Source organism: Saccostrea cucullata, unplaced genomic scaffold, assembly GCF_032062105.1.
Source record: "Saccostrea cucullata isolate Sc308-1 unplaced genomic scaffold, CSIRO_AGI_Scuc_v1 ctg4869, whole genome shotgun sequence".
NCBI lineage: Eukaryota > Metazoa > Mollusca > Bivalvia > Ostreida > Ostreidae > Saccostrea > Saccostrea cuccullata.
In genome coordinates, this window is record NW_026936642.1 from 32316 (window position 1) to 46113 (window position 13798).

The window sequence follows — 13798 nt, forward strand, 5'->3', positions numbered from 1 at the left end:
TCTGCTTGTTTAAATGCACACTATGAAGGCTATAGACAGGACAACGAAAACAATCGGACAATGGAAAAAAGAATTAAGAAAAAGCCTCAAACATTCGGAGAATGGGAAGAGAACATAAACTTTAGGCATGAGCAGAGAAATCAAGAGGTAAAAATAAATTATTATTATTGTTAAATATGTTAACGAATCTGAATAAATATCATTTATAATAGCAATTACTGCATTGAAAATTCTTGATGATGATAGAATATTCAGGCACGGAGGCAAGTAGCGGCCTTCTCAAGTCAAAGCTGGGACAGGTTATTATAAAAAAATATCCCATATAAACGACAAAAAATGATATATAATTTCTTTAAAAGGGTAGTTCACTAAAACACGAATGTTTGTATGTATCATAAAGTGCCCTGGAGGGGAGAGGGAGGAGGTTTGACAAAAAGAAAATCTAGCTTAGACTTAACTTCTATACGCTTTTATTGTTTCATTAAAATTAATTTCAAGAAGTAGGGTGTTACAAGATTTTAATATTTCTATATAATTTACTTATTTTTAAAAGATTGAACTGATAAGCCAAGTATTAATATAATCAAATTTATTCACTTTCCCATTCTTTGTTTCTCTTTTTATTACCCAGTCTCTTTGTCTGTTAGATCCACTTACATGTAGATTGAGTATCGCATTGAAACTATTTCAGAAATTGTGGGAAGTTGAGGACATACTAGATGTGCGTGGAGCGAACGGGGACAAAGAGTATCTTGTGAAATGGAAAGACTGGAATGGTCCGGATACATGGATCTCGGCCGAGCACAACCCTGAACTCCAATCATTTGTCGGGAGAAATATAAACAACCCCGATTCTTGCAAACTAAATAGGGACATATTAGACCTTCCGAAGTCTGACGACAATATGGAAATCTTGTCTCTAAAACAAGCCGTTTTTGTCAGTCTGGCGGATGTAAGGTATACCCCGGAAGGCAGCATAGGACATCAATCCAGAATAACTGTGAAAGTACCAATTTCTGTGAGGAAATTCGAAAGATTCCCAGGGACAATGGAAATGTTGATTGTAACCACACAGTAGATGAGGTTTCATTAGTCCTTGGCAATGATTGGATGAAACGAGGATACAAGACGTTAACAGAAACATATGTCTCAGAACGGGAATATGTCCACATATGGTGGGCATATAAGGCCAGGTAACAATATTGCCACAAAATCTGTACAAGGTATTATAGAGTCACTTTCAATGTCACGCATGTAGATAACATTTAGAAAAAATAAGGGAAAAATTACATTTTCAACAAAATCTTCAAAATTTGATGGTAGGCAGAAATAGGAAGAAAATGTTTTCAGTTTAATAAACCTTATTATAATGACTGCCTTTCATTATAGAAAAATTACTAGTATAGCACATCAATAATTTCAAATGTTATAATAATAATGATCGTATTTATATAGCGCCTTTCTATCATAAATGCTACTCAAAGCGCTTTACAATGCATTATTACCCCAGCAGACCTTAACAATCAAGAATCTTTCTCAATGCAAGCTGCCGTTATCAGCGCTAGAACACTAACATTCTGACAATATCTTTCACTGTCTATAGCCAGGTACTCGTTTTACACTTGAGTGGAGTGAGGAAATTCGTGTCAAGTGCCTTTCCCAAGGACACAACGTCGGCTTGTCGCGGCCTGGATTCAAACTCACAACCTTTCGGTTTGGAGTCCGGCACCTTAACCACTGGACTACCGACGCCACAAATGTTATAATTTTTGGAACTTAAATTAAAATAGAATAAGATAAAGAAATGCAAGCTTGAACATAAAATAAAATAGGCTAATACATTTAAGATAATATGTTTTATTAGAAATTATTGTATATACATCCATTCAATTTATATTCAATAAACAAATAAAATGCTATTTTTCTATATCATGAAGATGTAGCTGGGCTGGCATGGAAGAGGAACGTCCTCAAACATGCACACCAACAAACATCCCTGGTCCTGCTTGGATTTATTTTAACTTAAATAGGTCGAGGAGGAACAGAGTTACTGGAGATGTAGCAAGAAAAAGTAAGTAAACTTCTCTGCATGATAGATAACTATAAACTATTGTCTGTTTTCTTCACATAAGGCCTCTTTACTCTGCTAATTTCTTCCACATCTGACCAGAGCATCCGGTTTTCTCTTTCAAGGATCTGATAAAGAAAAAAATATTAAACTTATTAAACTAAGCTGATATTTTTTTTTATTTCAGAAAAAAGACCTAATAGTTGTAGAACATAACAAGGTACATACCTGTTTTGATATATTCTGCGGGTTTCTGCTCCCATTTCTGTTTGTACTTCCGAAGTAGGCTTGACTGTTGTCAAAGTTCTTTCTTTCCACTTGGGCAACTCCAATATCATGCAAGTACTTTAACTTGTCAAGAAATTGTGGAACATGGTACACCAAGGCTGAAATTAACATTTTAAAAGATTTAAAATCAGAGAAATTGAATTATATGTATACAAACATGAATGGGGAGGGTTAATAACAGGATATTATTAATTGTGTGTGTGTGTGTGTTTATGTTCTTACCATGGATATAAGGGATGACATCTTCATCAAAGGTTTGTTTGCGAAAATTTGTAGCCCATTCTTTAGCATCATTTTGAAATACTCTGCCTGTTTTGTAGGTCACTGAGTTTGGAAGGACCCGCAGACTTTCCATTATCTCATGAAATCCCTGCCAGATCTCCTGTAATGCAGTGATTCTAAATCTTGCTCGCATTCATCATCTGATAATTCATATGACACTTGCAGCCTCGAGTGACACTTTTATTGTATCTGGAAAGATATTTTTAAGAATAGCTTCACACCAAATTGTTATAGATGTAATGTTTTTACAATTATTTTTTAAAGACTTGTACATTCATTCCGTTGAAATATGTTTCAATGTCATGAAGATTGACTTTACTTTTGTTATCAGTTTACATTTACAAAGTGTAATATCATATATATTTGTATTGAAATGATATACAACAGAATTAATAGATCTTGAATTTTAACAAACCTTTGTGTTGCTTCCTATTGCTTCTTTTAATCGAGCAACTAAAACACACTTTTCCCCTTTTTGTCAAGTCCTCTAGAGGAGAGCTTATCTTTCAGCTGGCTTACTGTTAAACTCTCGACGTTTACATAGCGACTGTCTCTTTGATCGTCCAGTACATTGGACAGCTGCATTTTATGGATGATTGTTCGTAAGTCATCTCCTTAATAAAAATTCAAATTATTGAAAATAAATCAGAGAGGCTGTATATGACAAAGCCATTTTTTATCATCTGATAAGTTACAAAATTAAATCTTTTTTTTAATTTGAAAAAAAACATATATTATATCATCTTACCCGTTGGCTGCGACCACTTTTTAACGTTTGTGTTTAACTTGTCATCTCCTTTTTCTTCCCAAATTCTGAAGGAAATGCCAATCCTTTTAAGCTCTTTGCAGAGATTAGCTGCAATAATGTAGCCCTCTCCCGATTTTTTTTTTATCTGATGTTTTTAGGAGAGGGCTACAATTCCATAGCATCTCCATAATGGTGCAAAAATATTTTTTAAATACGAGCGACTGCAGGCCGAGTAAATTGTTTTTACATTCAACTTACTTCTAATAAGACGAAATTTTTATTCACTGTCGACATCATAGCTCGTTAAACGCGAAAACCATGTAAAATAAATCTGTATGATTTCTTCTCGCTTTTTCAGTAGCCATGACAGTTCACACGTGACGTAGTGAGACTTGCGCTTGAAATTTCGAATAACTCAATAAAGCAAATGTCGATGTTTCAAAATAATAGTGATGAATAGTAACACTAAGCATCGGTGAATAAAGCTATTTCTATTGTCATTTTTTGGTAAACATTGATATTTAGGTTTAAATAAATAAGGTAATTCCAAAGAAATCCGCTCCCTATATATCCATAATCTCATTGGCTGTCCCAAAATATAATCTGTCAAGGTCAGTAAACATGTCGGATAAATTTAAGTTGTGATGTTGACATACACGAAAAATACTGATATATGGATTGTTCTGTATATTTTTGGACCGATGATTTATGTCTGGGATAACTACAATTTGGAAGTTCAGGTAAGACAGATAAATAAAATAGCCGTTTACAGACAATTTTAGCTAAAATCCGTGCGTGAGCGAATTGCTCCCGCTCTGCGCCATTATGGAGATCCTAAGGAGTTGTAGCCTTCTCCCCCCCCCCCCCCCCCAAAAAAAAAACGGAGAGGGCTACATTGTTGCAGCTATGCGGAGATCATCTTCAGATTTTTGGTCGATGGACCATGTCACAACCTAAAAAACAAAAAGTGCATTATTCGTTATGTTATGAACTTATGAATGCACTTACACTTGCTTAAATTACAGACATATATGATACCAGTCTGGGAAAAATCACACCTCTAATAACCGTTACCTGGTTAAAAAGTTTTAGAGATATCCTAATCCGAAGATGAAGGTTGTCAACTGGCATATCACCATATGGAATGAATGGACACATGTCTTTCTCCTTGTATCCAAAGGTGTTTCCTGGCAAGTTCTTTATCTGTTCTTCGGGACTCCTTTGAATTGGCCATGAAGGAACTAAAAAAAGTTAAATGAAACTTGGAATTGAAATGTAAAGTCAAGAATCATACAATATTTTGAGACTGATAATGTGATTCTTGTACTTACTACTGAAATCGCATATCTGTTTCTTAGAGCAGTGGCACCACATGCAAAAGTACGTACACTGGACACCATTGATCCCTCTTATTATTGAAAGTACTTTCCAATCACATGTAATAATCCTTAAAAATTTGGTATAAAATGACATCATATAATGTACATGTAACTTTAATACAGTGACTATTTGTCTATTTCTAAAAACTCTTAGAAGCAACTTTCATGATGTTATTATTAAAAGATAATATATAGTTCTACTTTTTTTTAAAAAGTAAAATACATTATTTACCATTTAATAGAAATGAGTCTGCCATTTAACTCAAATCCATTCTCTTGTAAGTATTTCATTTCTTGAAATGTTTCCTTCACCAAATTCTCCAGCGCTGGTCTGCTTTCATTACCTAAATTAAAAGTTTTAAATGAATTTAAATAAGAATAACTTATAACTAGATATCATTGAGATTGTGACCATTTCAAAGGGCCCCGCTTTCAACAGTGAACATGAAACTATTAGGTTAAAGCAATATGAGCTGCATGTTTGACATCAGAAAATTTTATTGAAAATTTGTAATCAACTAATTTAATGACAGAAAAATAAATTATTTATAAACTTCTGTTGCTCATATTTGCAATGGATTTTTTTTTATTTATTAGCTTTGATTGAAGCAAAATTGAATTATTGTCATCCTGTACAATAATGACTTCTTATATAAAACTGTATATTTGGTTGTACAGAAATATTTCTTCTGAAATATTTTTAAACTTTATTTTGGGCTTATTGATCATAAAAGTTTAAATTACATACAAATTGATCATAATGGCACATTTTACCATAAAAATAAAATTCTCAAAGATACAGCTCATATTGCTTTAAGTTTAAAAGGTTTATTTTGAAGAGGAACATTTGTGCACTTCAGTGAAAGTAACTTAGTATTACTTTACAGATACTGCAATTTTACAGGTATATATATCAAAGTTATCTTGTATCCTCAGTTATATACATTTACTAGAATTAAGGGGAAAAATTATGCACCAAACAAAGATTTTAAACATAGAGGCTAATTCTGACCATGACCTAGATACTTTGACCAATTAAACTCACTGCAAATCAATTGACCAGTGGCACTCTGTGAGTGAAATATGAGCCAGAAGTGGCCAAGGAGAGAACATATGCTACAGACAAGAATTTTTCATATAAGTCTGCTATGACCTTGACCTTTGACCTAGAAACATGGTTCAAGGTCACTGCACACCGGTTACCCAGAGGCACTCTGTGGGTGAAGTATGATCCAGATTGAGCCAAAGAGAGAAAAGATATGCTCCGAACAAGGATTTTTCACACAAGTCTGCTATGACTTTGACCTAGAAACATGGTTCGAGTTCACTGCACATCGGTTACCCAGAGGCACTCTGTGGGTGAAGTATGAGCCAGATTGAGTCAAGGAGAGAAAAGATATGCTCCGAGCAAGGATTTTTCACACAAGTCTGCTATGACCTTGCCCTTTGACCTAGAAACATGGTCCAAGGTCACTGCACACTGGTTACCAAGAGGCACTCTTTGGGTAAAGTATGAGCCAGATTGGGCCAAGGAGAGAAAAGATATGCTCCAGACAAGAATTTTTCACACGTCTGCTATGACCTTGACCTTTGACCTAGAAACATGGTTTGAGATTACTGCACACTGGTTACCCAAGGGCACTCTTTGGGTGAAGTATGAGCCAGATTGGGCCAAAGGGAGAGAAGAAATGCTCCGGACAAGAGATCTCGGACGGACTGACGGACGGACAGACGGGCGGACGGACAGGCTGATCACTATAGGGCGCCTGCCGAGCGGGGCCCTAATTAGATTTGATGTATACCAGTAGAATTGCTTAAGAATGAGAAATTGAATATACCAATGTAAAAAATGATGTAAATTCATCTTCTGGTGACATGCTGATATCTTCCACATCTTCTGGGAGGGAATTCCTTGGTACAAGTATTTTAAAAACTCCTCTCACAGAGTTGATATTCTTTGAGATCTTGGCCCCATCACATGCAAAACGTAGGAGCAGTGTGTCATTTTCCAAGTATTTCTCATATTTGGAATATGACATGACATACTCCAATATATCCTTTGCCTTTCTTCTAGTGGAGTCTATCTGTAAAAGCCATTAAAAAGTTATAGGTTTAAAAATTTACATGATTTTATTACTAATTCTGTATCATATCAACTCTTTTAACAATTAGGATCTGGAAAATACAAATTTTTTTATAAAAGTAAATTATATATAGAGCGGATTCGGGTATTATTGAACTGTAGGGAGATACTGAACACTTTTTATCCAATTAAATAACTCCTTACAGTATCCTAATCAGCGTGTGCGATTTTTTCTAGAAGATTTGTATTTCATCATCGACAGACTTCACGCTCCGGATAAGCGAGAACATTGTTTTACAAGAAAACATTGCTATTTCTGTTTACTTCCGGTATTTCTATGACGTAGTTGAAGAATTTGTAGAATAACACGTGTATAAATATAGAAAGATAACAATGCTTCCATTTCCGCGAATTTTCAATTCTGCAATGTAATAACCGGAAGTTAGTAGTAGAAAACTAAATTAAAAACCAAATTCGGTGAACCTTTACGGGATCAGACAGACAATACATGTTCAATAACTGCCTACAAAATTATATGATGTCGGATTTTATTGAACAATAAAACATATCTGAAATTATTTATTTAAAATCACAAACATGAGCTTATTTCATGCTTCTTTAATATTTAAAATAAAAAGTTCCAGTTAAAATCAAATATATAAACATAGAAATTTTGAATAAAATTAAAAAAAAAAAAATAAAAAGAGATTACATGAAAGTCAGAAGAATTCCTTTTTTTTTTGCAGATGAGTTTTATGATATAAATCTGTACCCTTTCCTATTTTTAAATATCATGCAAATTATTAATTCAAAAGCTTAATATTTTTTTTCAAATTGATTAAAATTTGGATTGGCTTTAAAAAATGTAACAGTTTAAAACATTTCGTCAGTTTTCAAATATTTAATATCACAGAATAAGTCGTCCGATTGGTGTTAAAAGAAGAAAACAATATGATAGTAAATTGTTGGAAGAAGCAGTTATACCTAACAAAGAATAAAAACATCAATTTGAAAAAGGCTTCAGAAATATACTAACAGACCTAACCAAAAATGCAAAATGTCTTGGACAGGAAGAACTGGATTGCATTCACAAAGTGTCCAAGGTCGATGCACAAAACGTGTGTAACTTCCATGGATCTAACCTTATTAGATGATGAAACATTAGAAGCTCTAGAATTTGAATGTGACTATTGTTGAAAATGTTCATGTTGTTTATTTATTCTGTTTTTGTTATTTGTATTATGTAATTGTCAAACATATACTTAATTAAATATTGTGTTCAGTAGTACACTCCACTTCGTTCATTAAAATCCTCCGTGTTCAATAACTGCCTCTGACCAATTTCTAAAGTAACACAATAAATTCAACCTTTACACTCTTTGTAAAATTAATATATTCATTTAAATATATTTATTAAAAAACATTCATTCCCTAAATTGACAGGATTCTCTTTAATTGGATTTTTAATTAAAGATGCCAAATTTTGTCCTTAAGTGTTCAATAATACCCGTACCCGCTCTATTATATATTTTTAACTTTAATTTCCATACTTTGGGTGACGGATGAGTGTACAGCTCAAGGGTTGAATTTAGTCTCTTCTTCTCCTGTGCAATGTTGTTTTTGCTAGGAAGGCTTGTTTCGAGCATGTGGAGCTCATGGAGAGCTTCATCTGAAATCCTATATTTGTCTTTAATATGGTTGACCTTTTGAATTAACTGTAGATCTTTCTGCTGTTTCAACTGGTCATTTCCAAACAAAGAATTTTGTTCATCAGAACTTTGACGAGGGTTAAATGTCATGGTTTTCCCACTTTCTAGCTCAAGAGTCACTTTAACTGACTTTATGTCACTATGTAGGCATTTTTTACAATTCAGAGGTGTTTTTCTCCGTTTCATGTTATTCCCTTTCCTACCTATCCCTCTCCTTTTCGGCCTGTATCCAATTCGTCGACAGCGAGCAAAGTCCCTGGCCAGTTGGGAGGCCAGTACGGTGACCCAGTATACTGACGAACTCTTCCAGCGATTCCGGTGTTAGCCTGGTTCCTCTCCTGGTCCCCCTCCTAACCGGTGACTGACACGCAAGGTTGCGACATTTGAGAACTGATCTGATCACCCAGGTAACAACCAGGGTGATCAGAATCAGCAAAGTCGTAACCGTGACCCCCAACAGATCATTAACTGAAATATATACATACAATTTTTAAAAATCTTAATTTGTTTTGCTTTATTAGTTTCTTCCTCTTTTTAAAAATAATTTCCATATCAATCACTTTAATAGTTTAAGGAACTAAACACTAGTTTTTTTTAATTTCAAATTATTATTTTTTATTTCATTGACAGGTTGGGCACACACCGCCAAATGGTCATTTAACCCCCGTTTGGTGGTCATTCGTCCATATCGGCGTCTTGATTAACCACCAAATGGGAGAGAAAAATCGTTATGTTCACTTTTCTGGAATGACGTGAAATGGCGCATAATTTCAACTCACGGGGAATAAAATATAGATATTTATCTGTACTCTGAACGAAAAAAATTACAATTTCAACGCGGACTCTTTTGCGCAGTGTCGTTCAAATAGTTGACAAAATTGTCACCTATGTAAACAAATGTAACGTTTCTCTGTTTTAACTTTAAAAGAAAAATTCCCTCCGCCTCGCGCGTAGTTGAGCCTATCAATCGTGTTGATCACTTCATATTTTTCTAATTCGGGCAACCGATCAATTATCTATACCAATCAAAAATGACGATCTTTTCCAAACTTTGGTCAAAAGACTGAATAAACTACGAAGGCCCGTGAGTGTTTATTTTCAAAAAGTAAAATAAGAGGAATAGTAAGAATTCGCTTTTATTTAGTTTATTTCGTAAGCAATGGCTTTATTCTTTATAAAAATGCGATATGCAGTGAATTCATGTTAAAATAATCACTAGAAAACCATTATCATGGAATAAAAACAAGAATAATTGCAAATGTTACTTTGTAAATCTTTTATTCAAAAATTTTTAATAAATATAGTAGATACACCATAGATAAGAATACTCAACCACAAAGAGTCCCACAGAAATCGTAACTTCATCCTAAAAGAAAATAAAGAATAAATGTTACATTCAAATGTAGGAAAAATGAATAGTATAGCACTAAGAGAAAATAAAGAATAAAAGAAAATAAAGAATAAATGTTACATTCAAATGTAGGAAAAATGAATAGTATAGCACTAAGTGCCCACCATACGAATAAGATTCGAGGACTTCGTGTTTAACGGGATTTTATAAAGATTTATATAGACGCAGATCGAAAGATCGTTTGAAAAGTTACTTCTTTAGACTAACATCTCTTGCTTTAATGTATTTTTACCGAACTATACGCAATAAAATAATTTTTCGTATTGTTTGAGCTAATAGTTCGGCCGTCACGAACAGCTGTCGGTTTCGTTTTTACGAAGTTCCACAGAAATTCCACATGGAAAATTGACTAAATTGTATAAATGTGCGATGAATATTTTAATTAAAATCCCCAAATGCCTAAGTAAATGCGCTTTTGCTCTATTTCAATGAAAATAGGATTTGAATAAAAAAGACCACCATTTGGTGGTTAATAAAGACGCCGATATGGGCGATTGACCACCAAACGGGGGTTAAATGACCATTTGGGGGGGGGGGGGGGGTTGCCCAACCTGATTAATACAACACTGGATGAATTTGTGATTATTTCTTACTGTGTATTTCCATTTCAATTACTAGCAAAAAAAAATTACTTGAGTTTACTCAGGTGACCTATTGTTATCCGTTTTCGTGGTCTTTGTGCGTTATCATTTGAACATTTTCAGCTTCTTCTCTGCAACCACTGCAAATTTCAACCAAATTTTGCACAAAGCATCTATGGGTAAACGGTAACGAAAATGTTGAATTTCATGATACTTCCCCCCTGGGGCCTGAGGGGTGGGGCCAAAACCACTTAAAATTAATGCAATCATTACAAATCTTCTTCTGAACTCCTGGACATCGAGCAGTCAAACTGTTTGGATGATTGTCATCAGCAATGAGTCCTCTACCAAAATTGTGAAATTCATGGCCCTGGGTCAGGGATTTTAGTGCTAAGACGGGGCTAAATAAGTATGTAGTGAAAATGCATTATTTCTTCGAAAATCTTCTCTGCTCCTGGTTATTAAATAAACAAAGTACATAGTTATGATGAGCAAACGTGCCTCTACCGAAATTGTGAATTTTATGACCCCAGGGTCAGGGGTTCTGGTGTTAGGGCGGGGCTCTATTGATTTTATGGTGAAAGTACATAAATTCTTTGAAATTTTTTCTCTGCTCCTGGGTCGTAACTCATAGCGTGGTTTCTCCTCATCCACTTCTTCTATCTCTGCCTCTGGATCGGGATCCCGTCTCCTTCGAAGTTGTCTGCCTCTGGGGCGGGCTGGCTGCCTTCCCACGGGAGGCCTGCATTGGAATCCAAGCCGTTTCAAGACTAACTGCGTCATCCAAATGATGGCAAACAGGATGCACAGGCAAAGGGAGGCTATGCCTACGCCGAAAGCATCAGACACTGAAATTTTTCAAAATAAAGTCTAAACATTTAATTAACACGAATCATTCATTTTCTCTCATACATATTTACTTTAATCTTCAGATATAATTTTAAAAGTCTCTGATACTAAAATTTTATGAAAACGTTTTTTTTAAAACAATTTTTAAGATGAATGATTCTCCTTTCACACATAGAAAATAAAAGATTTTATTTTAACCTTCAAATAAAATATGCATCTTCCTTTTCTTTAATTAAATTTTATGTATCAATGCATATATATGTTACAAGGTTAAACGCTATCATGCATCTACTTACATAAACTTGTATCTTGAATCGCCTTAACATCATGCGTTTACTTACAAATAAAACATACAGAATAAAGCAAACACAGGAATTAAGGGTAAAAAAAATCAATCCAAACAAAAAAAATATCTAACATGCTATAAAAACTTATGTCTTTTATAAATCGTCAACACATGTGAAGTTTTTAGTATCAAATGTAAAATATAGAGAAATAGTTTACAAAGAAATTTTTTAGGGGGGTGTTAATATGTAACATGTAAAGGAAGTGGGATGTTAAACATACAATCCTAACATTGTTTAAAATAAGTCATTTTAATGTCATCTTTTGACATGCGATGGTTTCCTCTATTGAATTCCTCACCACTCTCAGTTTGATCATAATTAGGAGAAAGTGTAACATTAATTTTTTTCTGTCTACGACTATGAATACAAATACATGGGGGAATAAATATAGGAATGGTTAATAAACTGAAAAAATAATAAGCAAACAAATATTTATCACCTGGAATTGGACTTAAGGTGTTTTGAGGCGTGGTAAGAGAACATGCCAGAGAACATGAAATTAATCATTTTAATAGATGCACCTTTCTTCATTATAAATATTGTACTAAGATCATTGGCATAATAACTAAGAGCAATGGGCAAGATTTTCAAATAATTCATGCATTTTCACGATATATAATTATTAGAGCCCCACCCTAACACCAGAACCCCTGACCAAGGGGCCATGGAAGCATTCTTCCTCATCATAACTATGTACATAGTTAATTGGTTTAATAACTAGCAGCAGGGAAGAAGATTTTTTAAGGAACTATGTATTTTGACTTAATAATCAATAAAGTCTCGCCCTAACATCACAACCCTCAATAACGGAGCCACAAACTCAAAATTTTGGGAGAAACACTATTGTTCATCATAACTATATACTTTCTTAGTTTGTTTAATACCCAAGAACATAGAAGATTTTTAAAGAATTCATACAATTTCCATTATATAATCAAAAGAGTTTCCTCCTTACACAAAAATCCCTGACCGGCAGGGGCCATGGAATTCAAAAAATTGGAAAAGGCATCTTTCTCTATTATAACTATGTAACCCACCTGATTCTTTGAGTGTTCTACATCTGATCTCTCAGGTTGTTTTTGGTCCCATTAATAAGTTCCATTCCTTAAATAAAATAAGCTGTTCGACCTTAAACCAGAGTTGGGTTTCCCTTTTATGAAGGAACAACTGTTTTGATTTGAATTTACGTTACTTTTTGTATTATTGTTTGTACTCTGTTTTTTTTTCACTCCGGATCCCGAATTTCTGTATCAATACCGGTTTGACAGTTATTGTGCTTTTATTTTCTTTTTCGATTGAGAAGTAGCATGTGCAGTGTAAGAATGTCCGAGGCCAGATGTTTTCTTGATCACCATTATTTCATTTTTTCATCGTTATGAAATAATGCTGATCACAACAACACAACTGGCCAAGGACACTCTTATTATAATGAATAAAATTAGATATTTCATATCATGGGAACACGGTCAAGTTAAACAGAAAAAGATGATCAATTTAATAATTTCGATGATTGTCATTTATAATCAAATCCTCTGTTAGTGCAAAAAGATCAAAAAGTAGCATTGCAAAATAAATAAAAAGAATTTACTATTTTAGAAACAAAAATACCAGCAGTCTTGTTTAAAGTCGTCATTTCCTCAGCAGTAAACTCAAAAACATAAGCGAAAGGATTATTAAGTAACGCTTACAATTGATGGAAGCTAATAAATAAGGTGGGCTCCCGATGAGTGCGGACCCTAAGAGCAATAAAAAATATATTTCTCTTTAAAAAATCATCGAAACACTCTATGCCTCCAAAAAGAACATTGTTATTGAAAAAATCATGAGTGGTTTAGAGTGTCGAGCCCTTGTAAATTTACAACAGGCTTGGTTGATTCATTTCCTACTAGCATTTCAAAACCATGTTACGAGGGACAATGTCCCACAGATTTCATCCCGTGTATCGCCTCCCTAGGACAACGATCGGACTGTTACTGTTTATTGGGGGTTCTTCCCTCCGACCACCAGAAGTGTCTTAGATATAGAAGAAGAATTTTTGAGATGAAATGTAAAT

At 34.1% G+C, this 13798-nt stretch overlaps 2 pseudogenes; one reads left to right on the plus strand and one right to left on the minus strand.

Annotated features, from left to right (window-relative positions):
* On the plus strand, nucleotides 1–3060 carry LOC134246098 (uncharacterized; annotated as a pseudogene).
* LOC134246099 (uncharacterized) lies at nucleotides 2065–8701 on the minus strand (annotated as a pseudogene).
* Between the last annotated feature and the right edge of the window lie 5097 nt (nucleotides 8702–13798).